General features: G+C 46.5%; 2 pseudogenes; one reads left to right on the forward strand and one right to left on the reverse strand.

Moving 5' to 3' along the window:
• Positions 1 to 15,720: 15,720 nt before the first annotated feature.
• On the forward strand, positions 15,721 to 21,853 carry LOC124975838 (polyubiquitin-B-like; annotated as a pseudogene).
• Positions 19,903 to 25,719, reverse strand: LOC124975837 (polyubiquitin-like; annotated as a pseudogene).
• Positions 25,720 to 26,363: the final 644 nt, after the last annotated feature.

The raw sequence follows: 26,363 nt of genomic DNA on the forward strand, positions 1-26,363 counted from the left end.
AAATAAACAAGTCTGCCAATAATATATGCTATCAATGCCACACATGGACTTCCAATGGGCCACAGTGTTTATCAGAGGCTGGTGTAGAGAATGGATACCAGCAGTAAGTTTATAAAGGAGTCTCTACTCAATTTTCAATGACTCATACAAACTTCTGTGGGCATAGGCACTGCTTGCAGCCCTTGGATTGCAGCTGTAGTTGAAATCCTTCCAACAACATGCATACCAAGCCTTCCCCTTCCTGTACACACAGTGGACTCCCTACAAGGAGGGGTCAACTAGCCCTTCTGGTCCATAGGCACAGAATATAGGGTCCATGGTTACTTAAAGGGCCTGTGATATTATCTGAAAGGTGTTTTTCTTTCAGTGTGCTCAAATAGATTACTTTTTTGTTCAAATAAGTTATACATGAGTATAGAATGCATTTTCGCACATCATAGATAAATGGAGCATAACTTCTCATTCTTCTGGTTACATGATGTAGAGTTACTGTGGTTGTAGAATCATATATTCACATAGGGTAATAATGTCCAATGCATTCTCCTTCTTGCTACTTTCATTACCCCTTCCCTCATTTTAGTCCCCTCTCTCTAATCCAAAGTATCTCTATTTGTCCCTAACCAGCCTCCCCATTGTGAACAAGCATCCTCATATCAGAGAGACATTTGGCCTTTGCTTCCTTGGGATGGCTTATTTCCCTTAACATAATATCCTCCAACCCCATCCATTACTAGCAAAATGCAATAATTTCATTATTAAGGCTGAGTAATGTTCCATTGTATATATGCACCACAGTTTCTTTATCCATTCATCTGTTGAAGGGCACCTAGGTTGTTTCCATAGATTAGCTATTGTGAATGGAGCTGCTGTAAACATTGATGTGGCTGTGCCACTGTTGTATGCTGATTTTAAATCTTTTGGGTGTAAACCGAGGATTGGGATAGTTGTGTCAAATGTTGGTTCCATTCCAAGTTTTCTAAGGAATCTCCACACTGCTTTCCATAGTGGTTGCATCAACTTGCAGTCCCACCAGCAAAGTATGAGCATACTTTTTTTCTACATATTCACCAATATATTTTATTGCTTATAGTTTTGATGATTGCCATTCTGACTGCAGTGAGATAGAATCTCAGTGTGGTTTTGATTTGCATTTCTCTAATTGTTAGAGATGTTGAACCTTTTCTCATATTTATTGATCACTTGTATTTCTTCTTTGTGAAGTGTGTCTTATGTTCCTTTGCCCATTTATTGATTGAGTTATTGGTTTTCAGCTGTGACTTTTTTTGAGATTTTATATATCCTAGAGATGAATACTCTATCTGAGGTGCAGGTGGTACAATTTTCCCTAATTCTGTAGGTTCTCTTCACATTATTTTCTTTGCCGTGAAGAAGCTTTTTAGTTTTAATCCATCCCACTTATTGATTCTTGATTTTACTTCTTACATTTTGGTGGCCTTGCTAAGAAAGTCAGTTCCTAAGTCACCATGGTGAAGATTTGGGCCTGCTTTTTCTCCTGTTAGGTGCAGTGTCTGTGTTCTAGTGTCTAAGTCCTTGATCCACTTTGATTTGAGTTATGTGCATGGTGAGAAATATGGGTTTAATTTCATTTTGCTACATATGAATTGCCAGTTTTCACAGCACCATTGTTGAACAGGTTGTCTTTCTCCAATGTACGTTTTTGGCACCTTTATTCAGTTTGAGATAACCATATTTATATGGATTTCTCTCTGTATCTTTTATTCTGTACCATTGGAGTTCATGTCTTGGTGCCAATGCCATGCCATTTTTGTTACTATGGCTCTGTAGTATAATATAAGGTTTGGTATTCTCATGACTTCTGCTTCACCTTCCTTGCTAAGGATTGCTTTGTGTATTCTGGGCCTCTTAATTTTCCAAATGAATTTCATGATTACTTTTTCTATTTCCATGAAGAATGTCATCAGGCTTTTAATAGTCATCCCATTCAATCTGACTAATGGTTTTTGTAGTATGGCCATTTTGACATTGTGAGTTCTGCCTATTCAAGAGCATGGGAGATTTTCCATCTTCTCAAATCTTCTATTTCTTTTTAAGGGTTCTGTAGTGTCATTGTAGAGGTCTTTTGCCTCTCTTGTTAGATCAATTCCCAAAATTTTATTTTTCTTGAAACTATTCTGAATGGGCTACTTTTCATAATTTCTCTTTCAGTGGATTCATCATTGATGTATAGAAATGCATTTGATTTATGGGTGTTAATTTTACATTCTGCTACTTGACTGAATTCATTTATTAGTTCTAGAAGTTTTCTGGTGGAATTTCTAGGTCTTAAATGGAATCATGCCATCAGTAAATAATGATAGTTTGAGTTCTATTCCTATTCATATCCCTTTTATTTCCTTTTTCTGTCTAATTGCTCTGGCTAGAGTTTCAAAGACCATGTTGAATAAAAGTGGTGAAATGGGGCATTCCAATCTTGTTTAAGTTCTTAGAGGGAAAGCTTTCATTTCTTCTCCATTTGAATGATGTTGGCCTTGGGGTTTATCACATACAACTTTTATAATGTTGAGGTGTGTTCTTACTACTCCTAGATTTTCTACTATTTCAAGCATGAAGGGCTGCTGTATTTCATGAAATGATTTTTCTGCATCTATTGAGCTGGTCATATGACTCTTATCTTTAAATCTATTGATGTGATGAATTACATTTATAGATTTCCATATAAACATCACTTTTTTAGAGATCCCATTCCTGCCTTGCTCAGTGCTGGCTCGCACAGGCACCCAGACTGCTCTGCAGCATTCATCACATGAATCTGTCTTCTCACATTGTCCTCTCCACCAGGTCATGTATTCTGGTCTTACATGCCTAATGAGGTGCCTGACATGGAGATGGAGCTCCCAATGTTATATGACTGATCCTCACACATAGTTCTTCCCATCTGTAAAGGGAGCAGATGACCACATACATGAATGAATATTAAAGATGCCACTCCAGAGATTCCATTAGCCATGGATGCTGGGGTGCTTGCTTCACCATAGCCAATCCCTTCTGTAAGAAACACACTTGGACAGATAACGCCACACCTGGCAGGCCTGCCAGAGCTATGGAACCAGTTTCCCAGGTCACCAGAGCCAAACTCCCTGCAGAATATGGGGGATGGAGCAAAAGGATGGCAGTACTGGGGAAGATGGACAACACAGGGGAAGGAATGAAAGTGGTATTCAATGGTTCATTGAGCCAGGGCCACCTGATGGTTTGTCCTCAGACCCTGGCAGATCCCAACCCAGTCTTCCACACTAAGATGATCTGGGCAACACATGAGGAAGCCAGTGCCCTGAGAAGAACAGGGCAGGACTGAGGGTGAGGGGTGGGTTTCTTTTTGAGTGTGTGTGAACTTTCTGAAATAAAATACATATGGAAAGTACAAGAACTATATCTGTGGAAGTTGATGAATTGTACCATGAGTGTGGCTGACACCCACCTCCACAGTGAGGACCTGCAGCATCCCCAGCACCATGGATCACACACATATTCTCCCTGACCTGCTCCCTCCACACCTATGGTGACTTTGGCCCTGGCTTAATATTAGCATAATATCAGAAACAACACAAAGTGCAAACAATGCATTCAGATTTCTCACAAAACATATTTTCCCCAGATTAAATACTGTTTATTTGGGTTTATCATTTTTATATATTTATGGGGTATAACAGGGCAATTCAATCTATGTATTCAAGTTTTATTATGCAACATTGAATAAATTCCAGGAGGTCACTAGAGTGTAATCTTCCCTTATTTTTTTGTGTTTAATTACTTTGCATAGATTTCATACTGTGTCAGAGTCAGAGAAACTGTGTGCCCTTCAACAATGGGGATATTTTAGCATTTCAAGCAGTCATTAATATATGACAGATGAGGTTGGACAATGGAGAAACTTGCAGGAAACAGGTTTATTTAGACTGGAGCAATCCAGAGGGGCTAAGGCCAAAAAAATCTCAGGATGCTGGGTCTAGACATTATGAGACTTATACTCAGTAGATGGTTATGCAACAGGATGGTTAACATAAGTTACTTTTAGTTCCATTTTCTTAGGAGATTTCACAAGCTTTTACTGAGAAAACAGAAACTAACAGTAACAACAAGCTTTATTGCAGACTCACATTTTCTCTTTTATTTGTAAATGGACACAATGCCTTTACTTTGTTTATCTATTTTTTTGTGGTGCTGAGCATCAAACCCAGTGCCTCACACATGCTATGCAAGACCTCTACCACTGAACCACAACACCAGCCCTGCAGACCTAACTTTACAAGAAAGAGAAACCTGGCCTTCACAACAAAGAGGTGCTCAAACCAATCAAAGACATCGTTAACTTCTTGGCTTAAAGCTTTATATAATGTCATACCTTAGGTGCTCTCTTCCTCCTTTTTGTTTTTAATATCTTCTTACCATGCTAGACCCAATAGTTTTAATGTAAAGGGAAGATAAACATGAAAGCAAAACGTAAGTTAACAGCATAATCTCTACTATGTCAAGTCAGCTTTTGAACCCACCAAGAACCGAAAACTGTCCTCCAAATAGTGAACTTGGATCCCAAGCCTCGATGGCCCCTCAGGATTGAACTGGTTCATGTGCTACTTTCCTGATATTGTCAGCTATGTGGTTGATTGTTCTCAGTACTGTAGTGAAGACCAAGGAAAGGACAATGTAGATGACAGAAGTAACTGATGACGATGATCTCAGTATGAGCACCATCTTAGAAGATGTAACTGTCCATTTGTCCTGTTGGCTCATTTATCTTTCACCTTTCATTGACCAGTCAGCCCCCAATGGCTAAAGCAGGGTTGGTTGTTTCCTCAAGCTTTGGGCGTGCACAGGCTGGTCAGCTTCCAGAGTGACTAGAGCAGGGCTGGTGTCCTTCAGATCCTCAAGCTTCTCTGGTGTTTCCTTCTTCCTGATGGTCAGCTGAAAGGGTGCAAACTAAGGGGGAAAGCTGAAAAAGAACATATGTGCAAATAAGAGATTCTGTTTTCAAAAGGTCCCAAAATGGACCCAAAGGGAACAAAATACAGAATCTATATCTGTGTACATGTACATACATATATTGATATATTTGGTGACACTGTAAAGGATAGTGACATACTTTGGACCGTGTGTGTGCCAGAGGAGGGGGATATCCCAGGAGGCTTAAACTATATAGATTTATCTCAATGTAACTTACAACAAATTTGAAATCAGCCTATGATTTGATGAGCCTGACCTAACTTTATACTTTCACTTATGGTCTTCCATATATTATTATTTGATCTAAATATGTGAAGTGAATGTCAACCCCCTACCTCACAGGTCAGTCGTCTTCCAAAGGTGCACTTCTAAGTGTGTCACCTTTAATCTCAGAATATTTTTCTGCATGGAAATAATGCTGAATGCCTACCTTCCCAAGTTGAAGTGGTGCTCAACGTCTTAATTCATCCCTGGCTTATCATTCTCACCATCTTTATTTTACCAGATGCAAAACCAAGGGTTTACCTAGTTCAGTACCCTGGTCAAGGTCACCCAGTTAAGAGGGATTTGAATCCAGCTCTACCAACCCTGAAGTCTCTGCCTCTCCTCACACTACCCTTTAGCAAGACAAAACTTACTAACTTATATTTTCCTTTGTTGATAATCTTTTGGAAGAAGCCAAATCAGTCGAAATTTGGTAGATCTAAGAGGGTATTTTCCCAAAAGGCAGCTTTTCTCCAAGTCCAGGTGTGTAAAGTCCAGCATGTCTGGCTGTCACCAGAGTGCTTCAATGTACCTGAACTTCACAGTGCTGCCCAGAGGCCCAGATGGCCCTGTCTCCATAACCCAGAGACCCATTCAGGGAGGAGGGGGGTAGTAGGGGAAGGGGATGGGGAGGGACGCTCAGGAGAAAATACCAGAACTGAAGATGCTCCCAGGACTGGGCTCTCAAAGCAGCCAGTGATCCCTCTCCAGCCTGCCCCATGGGTCAAGAGCCACACCTGGTCAGCAGCCCCCAGGCTCCACCCCTGCCCCTCACCATGGACCTACCTAGTCCCTTCTCCCTGCTGTGAGGACTGCAGCCTCTATTTAAAGTACTCACTTGTTTTCCTTGGATGAGCTCCCTGAGTTAGCACCCCAACTCCTCAAGGGCCCAGAAGGATGGGTGACTGGTCCTGGCAACAGGCAAGCGACATGCGGTGGACACTAGTGAGGTGACTGTGATAGAGAATGCCCATCTTTCAGCTCCTGTGGTCTTGGGCAGCCAACAGCAGCCCTGGACTTGAGTCACTGCAGTGACAGCATCATGGAATTGCAGCATGTGGTGGCAGCAACAGCAAAACATAACTGCTTTGGGCATAGGGTGTCATGCGCCTATGGTCAGGAGAAGAGCATTGGACTCAGGGCGTCTCTGGAGGTGTTGGCACCCAGCTGCAGTTTGGGGCTGCATTGCAGCATGGTCACAGTGGTGATGGCAACAGAAGAGCCAGAAACTACTGTGGGGACAACAGAAGTGTCCAGACATGAGCATTTTTGCCCTGAAGTGCTGCCGGTAATCTGGCTACAGTTGTAATGATGTCAGTTTCTGGTGCTGAGTGTCACTGTCTGGTGTCCATGTTGGAGTCTGGTGGCAGCAGCGTGGAGCTCCAGAGTCTGGTGCTGGTAGCAGCAACATGCAGCTGCATGGGGGCTGGCATCAGTTGCAGGGCGTCAGGTGTCAGGCGTGGGGTCAAGTGCATTGACATTGGTCTTTGTTGGGCAACACCGGTGTCCAGCTGTGGTTTAAAAGTCTGGTACTTGACTGAGTGGGGACCCTAGAAGAGTCCAGAAGCAGGTTCAGTGGCTTAGAGGCATCCAACCCTGAGCATCTTCATCCTGCTATGGTGACAGGAGTCTGGCTACAGTGGTGGTGAAGGTAGCACCTGGTGGCCATGTGGGGAGCCAGTGGCTGTGGCGAGGAGCTCCAGGCTGGCAGTGATGGCAAGGGCGAGGATCAGTGGTCCTCAGAGTCAGATGGCAACCAGTAGCTGGGGCGCCCCTCTGGTGGGAGCTCCAGGCCCTTGGCCTTGCTCCTAGTGGAGCCTACCTGCTCAGGAAGCAAGACCCAGGAGGCAGAGGAACTCAGCTGCTGAGGACCTTATGCTGCCCATGATGCAGCACCTTGCACTAGACATGAACCCACCAGGCGGCTGCTGGACCAATCCCCCACTAAGGCCTCTGCAGGGGAACTAGGTCATCTACCAGGTGTGGCACCTTGGCAGAGGACCCACACACTCCCCAACCACACCCACGGGGGCTGTGGAAACAGAATGCCCCTACACTCATAGGCACACTCACACATTGCTGGTGGGACTTAGGAGATCTCCATCCTCAAATGGCATTTCTGTGACTGAGGGTAGCAGAAGACCAAGCAAGACTGAGGACTCCCTCCACTGCCTCTGCTCTCCACCCTCCTCCCTCCACAGGGATGCACTTTGAGCGTGAAGATTTGCTAGCCACCTGCCCCACCCCCACTGCTGCTCTCCACCACAGCCCAGGGAAAATGGGTGTGGGGAAGGTGGGTGTCCTCTCCAAAGGCTGCCCCAGTTCTTAGCCCATTTATTGTTTGGGTTCTTTGTATTTTAGGTATAAATTTTCATAAGTTCTTGATAATTCAAAAAAAAGAAGAACCCAATTAATAAATGGGCTAAGGAACTGACAGACCCTTCACAGAAGAAGATATACAAGCGATCAACAAATATATTTTAAAAAGTTCAAAATCTCTGGTAAATAGAGAAACACAAATCAAATTCACCCTAAGATTTCATCTCACTATAGTCAGAATGGCAATTATCAAGAATACAAGCAACAATAAGTGTTGGCAAAGATGTGGGGAGAAAAGTGCACTCATACATTGCTGGTGGGAATACAAATTGGTGCAACCACTGTGGAAGGCGGTATGGAGATCCCTCAGAAAACTTGGAATGGAACCACCATTTGACCCAGTTATCCCAATCCTCAATTTATACCCAAAGGACTGAAACTCAGCATACTAGAAGGATGCAGCCACATCAATGTTTATAGCCACTCAGTTCACAAGAACTAATCTACAGAACCAACCCAGGTCCTCTTCAACAAATGAATGGATAAAGAAAATGAGGTACGCATGCACAATGGAATATTACTCAATCTTAAAGAAGCATGAAATTGTGGCATTTGCAGGTAAAGTGTTGAACTAGAGAATATCATTTCTAGTGAAATAAACCAATCCCAAAAAACCAAACACTGAATTTTTATATAATAAGCAGATGCTGATCCATACTGGGGGCAGGGTAGGAAAAAATGAAGGAACTTTGGATTGTACAGAGGGGAGTGAGGGAAGGGTTGGGCCAGGTGCAGATGGGAAGAACAGTAGATTGAGACAGACATTACCCTATATATATGTATGAAACAAATTTTTTGAATTATCTGTGAAAAGTTCACAGGCAAATTTTCTTTTTGGAATTATCATGTTGACATAAACACTCTCTATTTAATTAAAAAAAAAACTGAAGACTAAAAGTACAAATAACCCAATCAGTAAATGGGCTAAGGAACTGATCAGACCCTTCACAGAAGATGATAAATAAATGATCAACAAATATATTTAAAAAGTTAACATCTCTAGTAATTAGAGAAATATAAATCAAAAATACCCTAAGATTTCATCTCACTCCAGTCAGAATGGCAAATATCAAGAATACGAACAACAACAAGTGTTGGTGAGGATGTGGGGAGAAAGACACATGCACACATTGCTGGTAGGACTGCAGATTGTTGTGACAACTCTGGAAAGCAGTATGTAGATCCCTCAGAAAACTTGAAATGCATTCAGCTGTCCCACTCCTCAGTTTATACCCAAAGGATTTAAAATCAGGATACTAAAGTGATGCAGTCACGTTCATGATTATAGCAGCTTAATTCACAATCAGTATAGTGTGGAACCAACCTAGATGCCTTTCAGTAGATGAATGGATAAAGAAATTTTGGTATATGTACACAACAGAATATTACTCAGCCTTAAAGAAGAATAAAATTATGGCATTTGCTGGTAAATGAATGGAGTAGGAGAATATCATGTGAAGTGAAATAAGCCAATCCCCAAAAAACCAAAGGCCAAATATCTTCTCTCATACATAGCAGGGGTGGGAGAGGAGGTAACTGATGGTTGGAGGAACATTGGCTTGTGGAGATGGAAATTAAGTGAGGGCTGGGGTGGAGGTAGGAAATACGGTGGAATGAGACAAACATTACCCTGTGTACATAGATGATTATATATTGTGTGACTACGTCATGTACAACCAGAGAAAGGAAAAGTTGTGCCCCATTTGTGTACAATGAATCAAAATGCAATCTGTAAAATAAAAAAAAACTATTGCTCAAACATTGAAAGAAAAATAAAGGGCTGCCCCACCTGGCAGCGGGCCTACTCCCCCAGCAGAGAATGCAACCCAGGGAAGGGCAGGGTGAACCAGGATGTGGGGTGAGCAGCCACCCAGTGAGCTCCAGGCCAGTGCGAGGCACCACTGGCATGGGCAGTATAAGATCCTCAGAGGCTGTCTGTGTACTGCTGCCTCTTGTGTCTGCTTCCTGTGCAGGCAGGCTCTGCCCAGGGGCAGGACCAGTGGCCTGAAGCAGCAACTGCAGAGGCCACCCCAGCCTCCAGTCACCCTCTGACTCAGGCCCACCATGCTCAGCTGTCAATGCAGTTACCAGCAGAGCTGCAACTGCTGGAGTCTCAACATGGCCACCTGCAATACTGCCCCCACCACCACTGCACTGTAACCAGACTCCTGCACCACCAAAGGAGGAGGACCCTCTCAGCCAGACACCTCGCCTGCCGCTGCCACCTCCAGAGTCACTTGCCTTTGCCACTATTGCCATAACTGGACTCTGGATACTGATACATCCACAGATGTCCAAAACCAAAGCTGGATTGCCCATTGCCCCTGCTGTGGCCATCTAGCCTGAGGCCGAGGCTCCATGCTGCTGCAGATACAACTGGACTAGCCAACTTCTTTGGACACTGAGGCTCACTGATCATTGTCTTCCCTGCAGATGGATGCCCCTGCATGTGGATCCACCATCCATGGTTGCTGGGCACCCTCAATCTGGACCTCTGCTGTGGAACCTGCTGTGGAGCTGAGGATGGCCACTATAACTTCTTCCCCTGCATCCAGACTTCTTTCACAGACACTGGATACCTCCACAGGTGCCACCTATGCCTCCAGGCTTGAGAGGGTGGAGGACATCCCCTTCCATGCATGCCGCATATCCATCCCTGCTGGGGAGTAATGCAGTGATTGAGTTCAGGCTCTCATAATCAAATCATTTCACCTCTAAACCTTCTTGCACTGTCTCACCCATGAGCTTTTGGGGGACTCCTAGTAACTCCATAGCACATCTTCATCAAACAGCTTAGCAAGAGCGTAGCTTCTCCTTCAGCTCCTGCTGTTCATCTTGCACTTATAATTTCTGGAGATGGGCCTCTTGCATTAAACATCATTAACCAAACTGTCTGGAGCTTTCTCACTTCTCTTGACATTAGAACAATCTGAATTTAGTGCCTTATCTGGATTTGAATTTGGCTTAAGGAAATGTGTGTGTTTCATCTTTTCTCCAGACAATGATAACTTTTTCCATAGCAGTCATAAGCCTGTTTGACTTTCTTATCTTTCACATATGCTCTGGAGTAGCACTTTCATTTCCTTCAGGAACATTTTCTTTGCATTCTCAGTGGACTAACTAGTGCAAGAGGCACAGCTTGTCATGTAGCATGCAAACCATGAGACTCTTCCTTTGATTTAAACCATACAGGCCATTACTGAGTTATCAACTGGTCTAAATTTCATATTGTGTCTTAGGGAATAAGAGGATGGTGAGACATGATCTGTGGAGCAATAAGAACACACACAGTAAGTTTGCTATATGATGTGGACAAGGCATATAGTTCCACATGGCAGTTAACATAGTTAACATCACAGATCACTATATGAGATATAATGACCTGAAATCCTCACCACCTTTTGGGCAGCCACCTGTGCCCCATACCCAGGGCCTTGAGCTCACCTCCTAATGGATGGCCTGTGTGTGTCCATGCCACAGGAGCCATGTGCTCTATAGGGATCCATCTTCAGCTACACAGTGCTGTTGGCAGCAGAGCCTGAATAGATTGAGCACTTTTATATCAATACAAGTTTGTTACTAAAAACACTTATAATGCCATCCTAAACAATGGAAAAATTTAACAACATGAAAAATAAAGTGGGCCAGTTCAGAGGGAAGGGTGCAGTCAGCTGTAGTGAGGGATCTGGCACTGGGTAATGCTCACGAGGTGGGAGGAGCCACAGAGGACCATAGGACTAGGGCAGAGGAAAACCTTCCAGGAGAAGTGGAGGGCTGCTGGCCTGATAGTTTCCTGACCTCCTGTCTCTGGCGTTTTGGTGCCTGAAACTTATGTTGGTGCCAGGAAAACTGACTTTCTTGGAAAGGGTGGGGTGGCAGCTTGGATCAACATCTTTACCAAATGGAAGAAAATGTTCCGTGTCCTCTGACTTGCTTAGTGGCAGCTGAGCTGCCTTCTCTGCCTGAAGGGTCACAGTGGCCACTGGTGACTCAGTGTCTCCCTGTGTGAATGGTGCTGGAGTTGGGTCATCCTGCAGGTTTGAGGGCTACTCTTCCTCCATCACAGGGAATTTGGTGATATGCTGCCTGAAATGTAAGCAGGTAACCTGGGCCACTGCTGCTGGAGGCAGTTCTCTCACTTGAGGTGGTGTTAGAACTGCAGGAGAAACCCCCCAACATGACTGCCTTTCCCTGGGCCTTTCCCAATTCACAGTTGAACCTTGCTTCTGAGAACAACCCAGCCCCTCTCCTCACAACAGGATGCCTTCCCAGACTAGGGACCACCAGCTGCAGGACATCAGGCCTCTCTGGCTGGGGAGCAAATGCCAGATCCAACCGGCACCAGCACAGATTCCTCTGCACACACCCTCTGTCATCACCCCAGGTGCCATCATTGGAGGGCTCAGACTCACTGGGATGTCTGTTCTCCAGCTGTGTCAGGAGTCTCTGAACATGGAGAGTCATCTCTGATTCAGGCATGGTGAGCAGCAGGAAGTTCCTGAGAAGCTTCAGGTTTTCCAGGTCCCAGGACCTAAAAAAATCTTGTGAATAGAGGTATAGTCATATTTCAATGATGGAACAGAGAGTGCTGTGGCATTTGGAGTGTACAGGGAGCCATGAGGGGCTGGGCATCTTCTTTAGCTGGAGGCTCCCATGGCCCGCTGCATGGTTGGCTTCCCGAAGGGTGGCCAAGCATGTCGAGGCCAAATAGGCAGACCAAGTCCCATGATTTTTACTATACTTATTAGGTAGGGGAAACTCTTTTCCTGCAGTGCCAAGCCAGCAGATTGTGTCCCTAAAGCTGCTAGGCAACAGGCCACCTCCCCACAGAGAGGACATAACAGCAGAAGGCACTGCAAGATGGAGAGAGGCAGTGTCCTGATGACATCACTGCACCCCTGGATAGCGAGGTACCTGAGTCTGTATCACCCCAAAATTCCCAGACACATGAACCAAGAACTCCACTTCTCAGTCTCTTTCTCCTTTCATTTTATCTCTGTTTATTGTTCTAGCTATTTCTATTAGGGTTTATGCACCTTGGAACGATGGAAGATGAACCTGCTCTGATGCTTCACAGTGTGCGGCCTTCATTCAGTTTTCTACACCTCTGAGCTTCAACTTCCTTGTTAGAAAAGAGGAGTTGCTACCTCTACCTCCACTATAGGAAGTCTGAGTTATAGATTCAATGAGATAAAGTAAAGCACTTAGGATTGAAGTTGGATAAATGGACATTACTATAATTCCAATTTCCTAATTAAGCATAATTTACTGGAGAATCATTACAGGGAAATGCTTTCAAAGACTCAAGTATCATTGAGTTTCTGGCTTCTAGGGTCTGAGCTATCACATTTATCAGTGGGGACTCAGTGTGGAAGCCACTGTTGTATCCCTAATGAACACCCACGATCTGAGTGCCTGCAACATCAGGCACAGAAAAAGCACCAAATCATTGATATTCCCTCTTCTAATATGGCTAAAAAAAATTAAAAACACATTGACCACATTTGCATTTAGAACACTGTAAACACTCACCCAGGTGTTCAGGGCAAATCCATTCCAAGACAAGAGGCTCCCACTGAAAGGTTGTCTCCCATTGGACATCAAGAAACCTCCTTTCCATTCATCCTCTAGCACAGCTCTGCAGCCTGCAGCACCCTGAGCCCAGAGCATACCCATGGGGAGCCTGTTTCTGCTCTGAGAGCATCTCAAGGTCATCTGTGACAAGGCATCAAAGTGTCCCCCTGTGACTGAGTCCCTCTTCCTTCCAATGGGGAAGGCAAGCATAGAGATGGACCAGCTGTGACAGGACAGCAGCACAGCTGCATGGGGGCAAAGACACTGTCACCCCAGAAGTCCACATGCTTAAATGGGCAAAACCAAAATTCAACCAGGACTTTGTGATTCCAAACTTCCCTTTTTCAACTCCACTATCCCAGAAGAAGTCACAACCATATTTAGGCGTTGGTTTCAGCTGCAGAGCAATTAGAAGTAGACCTTCATTCAGACCCCTGGGTGAAACACTCACCATCTCCGGGGCCTTAGGTAAGTTACCTGCTATCTCTGAGCCTAGTTTCCTAATCACAAGAGAAGGTGTTTTCTTCACTGCACAGGGCATGGGAAAAGTTAAAGGAAAGGGTCCATAGAACAGGCTCAGTTTCTAATTTGTTTTTTAAAGGCCTTTATTCCCTTAGGGTGTTTTTAGCTGAGACCTGGTTTTCTTGCAGGGGAGGAAGACTCTCAAAGCCTTCCTAGTTTTCTACCTAGTTTTCTTAAGTCTTAAATGCCGATTTGGCAAATTCCAAGTAGAGGAAACAGGGAGCACCTGGTCACAGAGGGTGGCAACAGCCAGTCACATGCACTGAAGCACACAGACTCCTGCAGCTGTGCAAACACCTGCTTAGAAAGCAGGAACAGGAACCTGCTAGGACTCACCTGGGTTGTTAGGGATAGAGAGTTGAGAGCAAGGACTCAGGGCATGTCTTGTCCCATCAGGGTTCTGCAGTCTTAGCAATTGCAGGCCCACAGGGGTGACAAAAGTGTCCTTAAATACCTGCTAACCCATAACAAAATGCTCCCACCAGCTCAGATAGCACCCTATGAAGATACCATAGAGAGATCCAGCTGGATGGCACAGGAGACACAAGGAAGCAAGAAAGCCAGGCCCTCCTGCTGTCCTCGCCACTGAGAACCAGGGTGCTCAAGTCTCCCAGAGATGCCCATCACTATCTCAAGCTCCCAGGAGCTGTGCTGACAGAGCCCTGAAAGACCCTCAAAATACATCATGATAGGACTGCCTTATTCATGAGGAGAATTTCTGCCCCCATCAGTCCACGAACATGATGCACACAGCTGAACTGAGTCAGTCCTACAGACCTCAGGGGGCCCCAAAATGTCCCCTTGGAAGTTCTGCACTCATTCAATGGAGGAGCATTCTGCAACACCTCCCCTGCTGGCAGGGAGTGGAGTCTGGAGCTTGGGGTTCCCATCCCAGAATCAAAACTCTGCAAAGAACAGGCAGAACTTTCCTCTCTTGCCTGATGATCTAGTGTCCTTGCTTCCTTCCCACTCATACCCAACATGCACAAGTGTCTCTCCTTCTCAAATCTCCCCCAGGGTCCCCATCTTACCCAGAGTGAGAGCCAAAGACTTCAGCAGCCATGAGATTCTGCATGATGGACCCTGTTCTTTCTCTGATCTCATCATCACTCTCCTTCACATCTACATCCTCTCTTCCTTCAGGTCTTTGCACAAATGTCATCCCCTCAGAGAAGTCAACCCTGACACCACCTCAGGTGAGCCCCTTCCATCTCTCTCCAGCTTATTTTCCCCATAGCACTTGGCCCTTTGGAGATACATTATCTATCTACATCTCCCCAGACTGTATTGTACACTCAATGAAAGCTTGTAAGTAAGTGCTCAATCTGCATCTTATGGAACAGGGCCTGTAACAAAGTAGATGCTCATGAAATATTTATGGCGGTAAGAAAAGGAGGGAAAGGAAAAAAGGAAGTCTTATTTTATGATCCAGAAGACACTGTTCACACTTATATTTGCTATCAGCTGAGATGTCCTGAAGGACAGCTCTAAGCTAACCCTCCCTTGCTCTTACATATTCTATAGCTCCCTGCTACCTGTTGAGGTGAGTACCAAGGCTGCAGTCTGGCTCACACAATCCTGCACAAACTGGGGTGAAGGGACCCTCCTGCCTCATCTCCTTCCTCTGCATGTACCTGACCCCAAGCCATGATCCCAGGGACCTGCCTACCTCTGGATGGTGCAGTCAGAAAGAGTATGCCTTTCTTCCAGTTCTTTGCTACATCAAAGTCTGCTGATGAGGGAGAATGCCTTCTTCTTCTTGGATCTTTACCTTAAGTTTCTCAGCGGTGTCACTGGGATCCAACTCCAGGGTGATGGTCATGCCAGTCAGGGCCTTCATGAAGATCTACATCCCACCTCTGTGAAAAGGAATTCATCTCCCCCAAGCAGCAGTGATTGATCTTCGCTGGCACAGAGCTGGAAGAAAGGAAAACCCTGTCTAACTACAACATCCATGAGGAGTCCACACTGCACCTGGTGCTGTACCTCAGAGGTGGGATGCAGAATATCATGAAGACTCTGGCTGGCATGACCATCACCCTGGAGGTGGAGCCCAGTGACACCATTGAGAATGTCAAGGCAAGAATCAATACAAGGAAGGCATCCCCCCTCACCAGCACAGGTTAATCTTTGCTGGCAAATAGGTAGACAACAGTAGACTCCTTCAGGATATTGTAGTGACACCGGGTGTGTCTTACAGCTATTTTCCAGCAAAGATCAACATATGTCTGTCACAGAGGATGCCTTCCTTGAATTGGTTCTTGCCTTGACATTCTCCGTGGTGTCACTGTATTCCACCTCTAGGGCAATGCTCATACCAGTCAGGATCTTCATGAAGATCTGCATCCCACCTCTGAGATGCAGCACGAGGTGCAGTGTAGACCCTGGATGATGAAATCTGACAGGCTACTTGTCTTCTGCTCTTTGGGATGTAAATCTTTACTGGTCAGGAAGATTGCCTTCCTTGTCTTGGATGTTTACCTTGCCATTCTGTATGATGTTACTGGGCTCCACCTCCAGGATGCTGGTTGTGATCTCTGGATTTCATGAAGATATGCATCCCATCTCTGCAGCACAACACAAGGTACAGGGTGGACTCTTCCGAGATGTTGGAGTAAGACAGGGTGCTGTCTTCTTGCTCCTTGCTAGATCAACCTCTAGTGGTAGGAAGAATGCCTTCCTTGTCTTGGATATTTGCCTTGATATTCTCAATAGTGTCACTGAGGTCCACCTGCAGAGTGATTGTTGTGCCACCTCCAGAGTGATTGTTGTGCCTGTCAGGGTCTTCATGAAGATCTGCATCCCACCTCTAGTTGCACCACCAGGTGCAGGGTGGACTCCTGAATGTTGGAATCCTATAGGCTACTGTCTTCCAGCTCATTGTGAGATCAATCTCTGCTGGTCGGGAACATTGCCTTCCTTTTCTTAGATATTTGCCTTCTCATTCTCAATGGTGTCACTAGGATCCACTTCCAGAGTGAGATAATCCCAGTCAGGGACTTCATGAATATCTGCATCCCACCTCTGAGGCACAGCACCAGGTACACACCCTGTCTCACTACAACATCCAGAAGGAGTCAAATGTCATCCAGCTGTTTGGCAGCAAAGATCAACCTGTGCTGGTCAGGGAGGATGCCTTCCTTGACTTGGTTCTTGCCTTAACATTCTCCATGGTTTCACTGGGCTCCACCTCCAGGGCGATGCATGTGTCAGTCAGGGTCTTCATGAAGATCTGCATCACACATCTGAGATGCAGCAGGAGGTGCAGGGTGGCCTCCTGGATTTTGAAATCTGACAGGCTACATTCTTCCAGATATTTGTGAGATAATTCTTTTAATAGATCAAGAAAATTGACTTCCTTGTCTTGGATCTTTGCCATGCCATTCTCAAAATTGTCACTGGGCTGCATCTCCAGGGTGATGGTCATGCCAGTCAGGGTCTTCATGAAGATCGCATCCCACCTTGGAGGCACAGCACCAGGTGCAGGGTGGACTCCTTTTGGATGTTATAGTCAGGCAGGGTGCACCAGTCTTCTAGGTGTTAGCAGCAAAGGTCACCTTATGCTGGTCAAGAAATATGTGATTCTTGACTGAGATATTTTCCTTGCCATTCTCAGTGGTGTTCCTGGACTCCACCACCAGGACAATGATCATGACAGTCAGGTTCTTCATGAAGATCTGCATCCCACTACTGAGGCACAGCACCAGGAAAGGGTGGACTCTTTGATATTGTAGTCAAATAATGTGCTATCAGCTCTTCACTAGATCAACCTCCACTGGTTGGAAGAATTCCTTCCATGGGTTGGATCTTTGCTTTGACAGACATTCTCATTGGTGTCACTGAGCTCCACCTACAGGTTGAAGTTCATGCCAGGCAGATTATTCAATAAGATCTGCATCCCACTCTGAGGTGTAGAACCAGGTGCCAGTGGACTCCTGGATGTTCAGATAAGACAGAGTTGAACAGTCTTCCAGCTGTTGTCAGCAAACAGCAACCTCTACTGGTTAGGGGAGTTGCCATCCTCATCTGGGTCATTACCTTGACATTCTCAATGGTGTCAATGGGCTCCACCTCCAGGTTGATGGTCTTACTGGTAAGAGTCCTCATGAAGATCTACAGCGCACCTCTGACACAAGAAATTCATCTCCCCCAGGCAGCAGTGGATGATATTTGCTGGCACAGAGCTGGAAGACAGGCACACCCTGTCTGACTACAACATCCAGGAGGAGTCCACCCTACACATGGTGCTGTACCTCAGAGGTGGGATGCAGATCTTCATGAAGACCCTGACTGGCATGACCATCACCCTGGAGGTGGAGCCCAGTGACACCATGGAGAATGTCAGGGCAAGAACCAAATCAAGGAAGGCATCCTCCCTGACCAGCACAGCTTGATCTTTGTTGGAAAACAGTTGTAAGACAGACACACTGTGTCTCACTACAACATTCAGAAGGCATCTGGTGTCATCCAGCTGTTTGGTATCAAAGATCAACCTGTGCTGGTCAGGGAGGATGCCTTCCTTGACTTGGTTCCTGCCTTGACATTCTCCATGATGTCACTGGGCTCCACCTCCAGGGCGATGCTTGTGCCAGTCAGGGTCTTCATGAAGATCTGCATCCCACATCTGAGAGGCAGCAACAGGTGCAGGGTGGCCTCCTGGATTTTGAAATCTGACAGGCTACACTCTTCCAGATATTTGTGAGATAAATCTTTAATGGATCGAGAAAATGGCCTTCCTTGTCTTGGATCTTTGCCTTGCCATTCTCAATATTGTCACTGGGCTGCATCTCCAGGGTGATGGTCATGCCAGTCAGGGTCTTCATGAAGATCTGCATCCCACCTTGGAGGCAAAGCACCAGGTGAAGGGTGGACTCCTTTTGGATGTTGTAGTCAGGCAGGGTGCACCAGTCTTCTAGCTGTTACCCAAATGTCACCCTATGCTGGTCAAGGAATATGTGTTTCTTGACTGGGATACTTTCCTTGCCATTCTCAGTGGTGTTCCTGGACTCCACCGCCAGGATGATGGTCAAGCCAGAGAGGGTCTTCGTGAAGTTCTGCATCCCACTTCTGAGGCACAGCACCAGGTACAGGGTGGACTCCTTGATGTTGTAGTCAAATAGTGTGCTGTTTTCCATCTCTTTGCTAGATCAACCTCTGCTGTCATTGTTGTCCACCTCCAATATTATGGTCATTCCAATCAGGGTCTTCATGGAGATCTGCATCGCACCTCTGAGGTTCAGCACCAGGTGCAGGGTGGACTCCTTCTGGATGTTGTAGGCAGGCAAGGTGAACCAGTCTTCTAGCTGTTGCCAGAAAATGTCAACCTCTGCTGGGCAGAGAGGGTGCCTTCCTTGACTGGCATCTTTGCCTTCACATTCTCAATTAGTTCCACCTCTAGGGTGATGGTTGTGCCATTCAGGGTCTTCATGAAGATCTGCATCCCACCTCTGAAGCAAGCACCAGGTGCAGTTTGGACTCCTGGATATTGTCGTCAGACAGGGTGCTGTCTACCAGTTCTTCGCTAGATCAACCTCCACTGGTTGGAAGAATTCCTTCCATGGGTTGAATCTTTGCCTTGTCATTCTCATTGGTGTCACTGAGCTCCACCTACAGGCTGATGGTCATGCCAGTCAGATTATTCATTAATATCTGCATCCCACCTCTGAGGTGTAGAACCAGGTGCCAGTGGACTCCTGGATGTTCAGGTAGAACAGGGTTCACCAGTCTTTCAATTATTGCCAGCAAACATCAACCTCTGCTGGTTAGGGGGGTTGCCATCCTCATCTGGGTCATTACCTTGACATTCCCAATGGTGTCAATGGGCTCCACCTCCAGGTTGATGGTTTTACTGATAAGAGTCCTCATGAAGATCTACATCCCACCTCTGACACAAGAAATTCATCTCCCCCAGGCAGCAGTGGATGATCTTTGCTGGCACAGAGCTGGAAGACAGGCACACCCTGTCTGACTACAACATCCAGGAGGAGTCCATCCTGCACAGGTGCTGCACCTCAGAGGTGGGATGCAGAACTTCATGGAGACCCTGACTGGCATGACCATCACCCTGGAGGTGGAGCCCAGTGACACCATGGAGAATGTCAAGGCAAGAACCAAATCAAGGAAGGCATCCTCCCTGACCAGCACAGGTTAATCTTTGTAGCCAAACAGCTGGACATCAGTCTACTCCTTCAGGATATTGTAGTGAGACCAGGTGTGTCTGTCTTACAGCTGTTTTCCAGCAAAGATCAACCTGTGCTGGTCAGGGGGGATACCTTCATTGACTTGGTTCTTGACTTGACATTCTCAATGGTTTCACTGGGCTCTGCCTCTAGGGTAAAGTTCATGCCAGTCAGGATCTTCATGAAGATCAGCATCCCACCTCTGAGATGCAGCACCAGGTACAGGGTAGACCCCTGGATGTTGAAATCTGACAGGCTACTGTCTTCCAACTCTTTGTGAGATAAATCTTTACTGGTCAGGAAGATTGCTTTCCTTGTCTTGCATCTTTGCCTTGTCATTCTCAATGATGTCACTGGGATCCACCTCCAGGGTGAAGGTCTTGCCTGTCAGTGTCTTCACGAAAATCTGTATCCCACCTTGGAGGTGCTGCACCAGGTTCTGGGTGGACTCCTTCTGGATGTGTTGGTCAGGAAAGGCGCACGAGTCTTCTAACTGTTGCCAGCAAATGTCACCATCTGCTGGTCAATGGGTAGGCATTTCATGACTGAGATCTTTTCTTGCCATTCTCTGTGGTTTTACTTGGCTATACCACCAGGGTGATGGTCGTGCCTGTCAGGGTTTCATGATAATCTGCATTCAACCTCTGAGTCACAACACAAGGTGCAGGTTCACTCCTACTAGATGTTGTAGTAAGACATGGTGCTGTCTTCAGTTCTTTTCTAGATCAACTTCAACTGGTCATGAATAATGCCTTCTTTGTCTTGGATTTTTGCCTTGACAGTCTCCATGGTGTCACTGGGCTCCACGTCCAGGGAGATGGTGGTGTCAGTCAAGGACTTCATGAAGATCTGCAACCCACCTAAGAGGTACAGCACCAGGTACAGGATGGACTCCTTCTTGGAGTTGTAGTCAGATAGGGTGCACCCATCTTCTAGCTATTTTTCAGCAAAGAACAACCACTGTTTGTTGGAAGGATGCCTTCCTTATCTTGGATCTTTGCCTTGACATTCTCAATTTTGTCACTGGACTCCACCTCTAGGGGGGTAGTCATGCTGGTCAGGGAATTCATGAAGATCTGCATTGCACCTCAGAAATACTGCAAAAAGTGGAGGGTGAACTTCTCCTGGATGTTCAAGGAAGAGAGGGTGCACCTGTGTTCCAGTTGTTGCCCTCAAAGTTCAACCTCTTCTGGTCAGGGAGGATGCCTTCCTTTCCTTGGATTCCTGCCTTCACACCTCAATGGTGACACTGGGCTCAACCTCCAGAGTGATGTTCATGCCTTTCAGGGTCTTCAGGAAGATGTGCATCCCACCTCTGAGTCACAGCACCAGGTGCAGGGTGGACTCCTGGATGTTGTAGTCAGATAGTGTGCTGTCTTCCATCTCTTTGCTAGGTCAATCTCTGCTGATCAGAAGAATGCCTTCCTTGTCTTGGATCCTTGTCTTGATATTCTCATTGGTGTCAATGCACTCCACCTCCAAGCTGGTGGTCATGCCAGTCAGATTCTTCATGAAGATCTGCATCTGAACTCTGAGGTTAGACCAGGTGCCACTGGACTCCTTCTGGATGTTCAAGAAAGAGAAGGCTCACCAGTCTTCCAGCTGTTGCCAGCAAACATCAACCACTGCTGGTTAGGGAAGATGCCACCCTATCTTGGATAGTTACCATGACATTCTCAATGGTGTCAATGGGCTCCACCTCCAGGTTATAGTCTTGTGTGTCAGCGTCCTCATGAAGATCTACATCCTACTACTGAGGCAAGGAATTCATCTCCCCAAAGAGCATGGTTGATCTTTGCAGGCACAGATCTGGAAGACAGGCACACCCTGTCTGACTACAACATCCAGGAGGAGTCCACCCTGAACCTGGTGCTGCACCTCCGAGGTGGGATGCAGATCTTCATGAAGAACCTGACTGGCATGACCATCACCCTGGAGGTGGAGCCCAGTGACACCATGGAGAATGTCAAAGCAAGAACCAGGTCAAGGAAGACTTCCTCCCTGACCAGCACGGGTTGATCTTTGCTGGAAAATGCTGTAAGACAGACATACCTTTTTTCACTACACATCCAGAAGGAGTCTAGTGTCATCCAGCTGTTTGTCAGTAAAGATCAACCTGTGCTGGTCAGGGAGGTGCCTTCCTTGACTTGGTTCTTGCCTTGACATTCTCCATGGTGTCAGTGAGGTCCACCACTAGGATGATGGTCATGCCAGTCAGGGTTTTCATGAAGGTCTGCATCCCCCCAATAGGAACTGTACCAGGTGCAGAGTGTACAACTCCTAGATGTTTTAGTCACAGGTTGCACCATCTCCAGCTGTTTGCCAGCAAAGATCAACCTCTGTTGCTCAGGGAGGATGCCTTCCTTTTCCTGGATCCCTGCCTTGCCATTCTCTATTTTGTCACTGGTCCATACCTCCAGGATATGGTTGTGCCTGTCACAGTTTCATGAAGATATGCATCCCTCCTCCTAGGCGCAACAAAAGGTGCAGGGTGGGCTCTTCCAATATGTAGTCAGACAGGTTGCTGTCTTCTTTCCTCTTTGCTAGATCAATCTATGCTGATCAGAAAGATGCCTTTCTTGACTTGGATCTTTGCCTTGACATTTTCAATGGTATCACTGAGGTCCACCTCCAGGTTGATGGTCTGCCTGTCAGGTTCTTCATGAAGACCTGCATCCCACCTCTGAGATGCAGCACCAGGGTGCCGGGTGGACTCCTGGATGTTTGAATCCTACAGGGTACTGTCTTAAAGCTCTTTGTGAGAACAATCTCTGCTGGTCATGAAGATTGCCTTCCTTGTCTTGGATATTTGCCTTGCCATTCTCAATGGTGTCATTGTTGTCCACATCCAGTGTTATGGTCATCCCAGTCAGGGTCTTCATGATGATCTGCATCTCACCTCTGAGGTTCAGCACCAGTTGCAGGGTGGACTCCTTATGGATGTTTAGGCAGCAGGGTGCACCAGTCTTCTAGCTTTTGCCAGCAAAAGACAACCTCTGCTGGTCAGGGAGGATACCTTCCTTGATTGGTATCATTGCCTTTACATTCTCAGTGATGTCACTATTTCCACCTCTAGGGTGATGGTCATGTGGGTCAGGGTCTTCATGAAGATCTGCATCCCACCTCTGAGGTGCAGGACCAGGTGCAGGGCAGACTCCTGGATATTGTAGTCAGACAGTGTTCTGTCTTCCATCTCTTTGCTAGATCAAACTCTGCTGGTCAGAAGAATGCCTTCCTTGTCTTGGATCTTTTCCTTGACATTCTCATTAGTGTCACTGAGCTCCACTTCCAGGTTTATGGTCTTGCCAGTCAGATTCATAAAGATCTGCATCCCACATATGAAATGTAGCACCAGGTGGTGGTGGACTACTTGTAGATCTTCAACTAAGAAAGGGTGCACCAGTCATCCAGTTGTTGCAGGAAACATCAACTTCTGCTGGTTAGGGGAGATGCCAATCTGTCTTGAATCATTACCTTGACATTCTCAATGTGTCAATGGGTTCGACCAACAGATTGGTGGTCTTTCTAGTCAGGGTCCTCATGAAGAACTACATCCCACCTCTGAGACAAGGTATTAATTTCCCCCAAATAACAGTGCTTGATCTTTCCTGGCACAGAACTGTAAGATAGGCACACCCTGTGTGACTATAACATTCAGGAGGAGTCCACACTGCACCTGGTTCTGCACCTCAGAAGGGAGATGCAGATCTTCATGAAGACCCTGACTGGCAGAACCATCACCCTGGAGGTGGAGCCCAGTGGCACTATGGAGAATGTCAAGGCAAGAACCAAATCAAGGAAGGCATCCTCCCTGACCAGCACAGCTTGATCTTTGCTGCAAAACAGCTTTTAGACAGACACACCCTGTCTCACTGCAACATCCAGAAGGCATCTAGTGTTGTCCAGCTGTTTGGCAAGAAAGATCAACCTGTACTGGTCAGGGAGGATGCCTTCCTTGACTTGGTTCTTGCCTTGACATTCTCCATGGTGTCACTAGGCTCCACCTCCATGGCGATGCTCGTGCCAGTCAGGGTCTTCATGAAGATCTGCATCCCAACCCTGAGATGTAGCACCAAGTGCAGGTTGAACTCATGGATTTTGAAATCTGACAGGCTACTGTCTTCCAGCTTTTTGTGAGATCAATTTGTGCAGGTCACAAAAATTGCCTTCCTTGTCTCAGATCTTTGCCTTGCCTTTATCAATGGTGTCACTGAGCTCCACCTTCAGGGTTATGGTCATGCCAGTCAGGGTCTTCAAGATGATCTGCATCCCACATCTGATGTGCACACCAGGTGCAGGGTGCACTACTTCTGGATGTTATAGTCAGACATGGTGCACCAGTCTTGTAGCTGTTGCCAACAGTTCAAACTCTCCTGGTCAGAGTTGCCTACCTTACCTGGGATCTTTGCCTTTACATACTCAATGGTGTCACTGAGGTGCATCCTCAGGGTGATGGTCATGCCAGTCAGGGTTTTCATGAATATCTGCATCCCACCTCTGAGATGCAGCACCAGGTGCAGGGTTGACTCCTGGATTGAAATTCAATAGGCTACTGTCTTTTGGCTCTTTTCAAGATCATCTCTGCTGGTCGGGATTCTCGCCTTCTTGTCTTAGATCTTTGCCTTGCCATTCTCACTTGTCTCACTCGCTCCACATCCAGGGTGATGTTCATGCCAATCAGGGTCTTCATGAAGATCTGCATCCCCCCTCTAAGGTGCAACACCAGGTTCAGTGTGGATTCCCCTTAGATGTTGTAGTCAGACATGTTGCAGACATCTTCCAGTGTTTGCCAGCAAAGATCAACCTCTGCTAGTCAGGTAAGATGCCTTCCTTTTCTTGGATCCCTGCCTTGCCATTCTCTATGCTTTTACTGGGTTCCACCTCCAGGGTGATGGTTGTGCCTGTCAGGGTTTCATGAAGATCTTCATCCCACCTCTGAGGCACAACACAGGGTGCAGGGTGGACTCCTCCAAGATGTTGTAGTCACACTCGGTGCTGTCTTCCCTTTCTTTGCTAGATCATCCTCAACTGTTCGGGAAGAATGCCTTCCTTCTCTTGGTTATTTGCCTTGACATTCTCAATGGTGTCACTGGGCTCCAACTCGAGTGTGCTGGTGGTGCTGGTCAGGGTATTCATGAAGATCTGCACCCCATCTCTGAGGTGAAGCACCAGGTACAGGGTGGACTCCTTCTGGGTGTCATAGTCAGAAAGGGTGCATCCTTTTTCCAGGTATTTGTCAGCAAAGATCAACCTCTGTTGGTCAGGGAGGATACCCTCCTTTTCTTGCATCCCTGCTTTGACATTCTCACTGGTGTCACTGGGCTCAAACTCCATGGTGATCGTCATGCCTTTCAGGGTCTTCATGATGATCTGCATTCCACCTCTGAGATGCAGCACCAGGTGTAGTGTGGACTCCTGGATGTTGTAGTCAGAGAGGGTGCTGTCTTCCAGCCCTTTGCTAGATCTACCTCTGCTGGTTGGAAGAATGCCTTCCTTGTCTTGTATCTTTGCCTTGACATTCTCATTTGTGTCACTGAGCTCCTCCTCCAGGGTGATGGTCATGCCTTTCAGGGTCTTCATGAAGCACAGCATCCCACCTCTGTGGCACTGCACCATGTGCAAAGTGAACTCCTATTGGATATTCAAGTAAGACTGGGTGCACCAGTTGTCCAGCTGTTGCCAGCAAACATCAACCCCTTCTGGGTAGGGGAGTTGCCATCCTGGTCTTGATTCATTACCTTGACCTTCTCAGTGGGGTCAGTGGGCTCCACCTCCAGTTGATGATCTTGCTGGTCAGGGTCCTCATGAAGATCTACATCCCAGCTGAGACCAGGATTTCATCTGCCCCAAGCAGCAGTGGATGTTCTTTGCTGGCACAGAGCTGTAATACAGGCACACCCTGACTACAACATCCAGGAGGAGTCCACCCTGCACCAGGTGCTGCACCTCAGAGGTGGGATGCAGATCTTCATGAAGACTCTGACTGGCATGACCATCACCCTGGAGGTGGAGCCCAGTAACACCATTGAGGATGCTAAGGCAAAGATCCACGAAAAGAAAGGCATTCTTCCTGACCAGCAGACATTGATCTAGCAAAGAGCTGGAAGACAGGCACACCCTGTCTCTCTGCACCATCAAGAAGAAGTACATCCTTCACCTGGTTCTGCATGTCTGCAGTGGGATACCATCATCTGGTTGATCTTTTCTGCCAAACAGCTAGAAGACAGACACACTCTCTCACTACAACATCCAGAAAAAGTCCACCCTCCACCTGGTACTGCATCTCTTCATGTTTTCAACATGGAGAATGCATCCTTCTTTGTGTGGTCTGAAAGGGTCTGCCATGTGTGAACTCATGATGCCTCAATTTTGGAATCTTCCATTCCTTTAGCCGGGCAGTAGATAATATCATTTCCCATGTCAGTCTAGTGTACTGACATATTTGGTCTAAAGGCATTTTGC

Source organism: Sciurus carolinensis, unplaced genomic scaffold (genome assembly GCF_902686445.1).
Source record: "Sciurus carolinensis unplaced genomic scaffold, mSciCar1.2, whole genome shotgun sequence".
Classification (NCBI taxonomy): domain Eukaryota; kingdom Metazoa; phylum Chordata; class Mammalia; order Rodentia; family Sciuridae; genus Sciurus; species Sciurus carolinensis.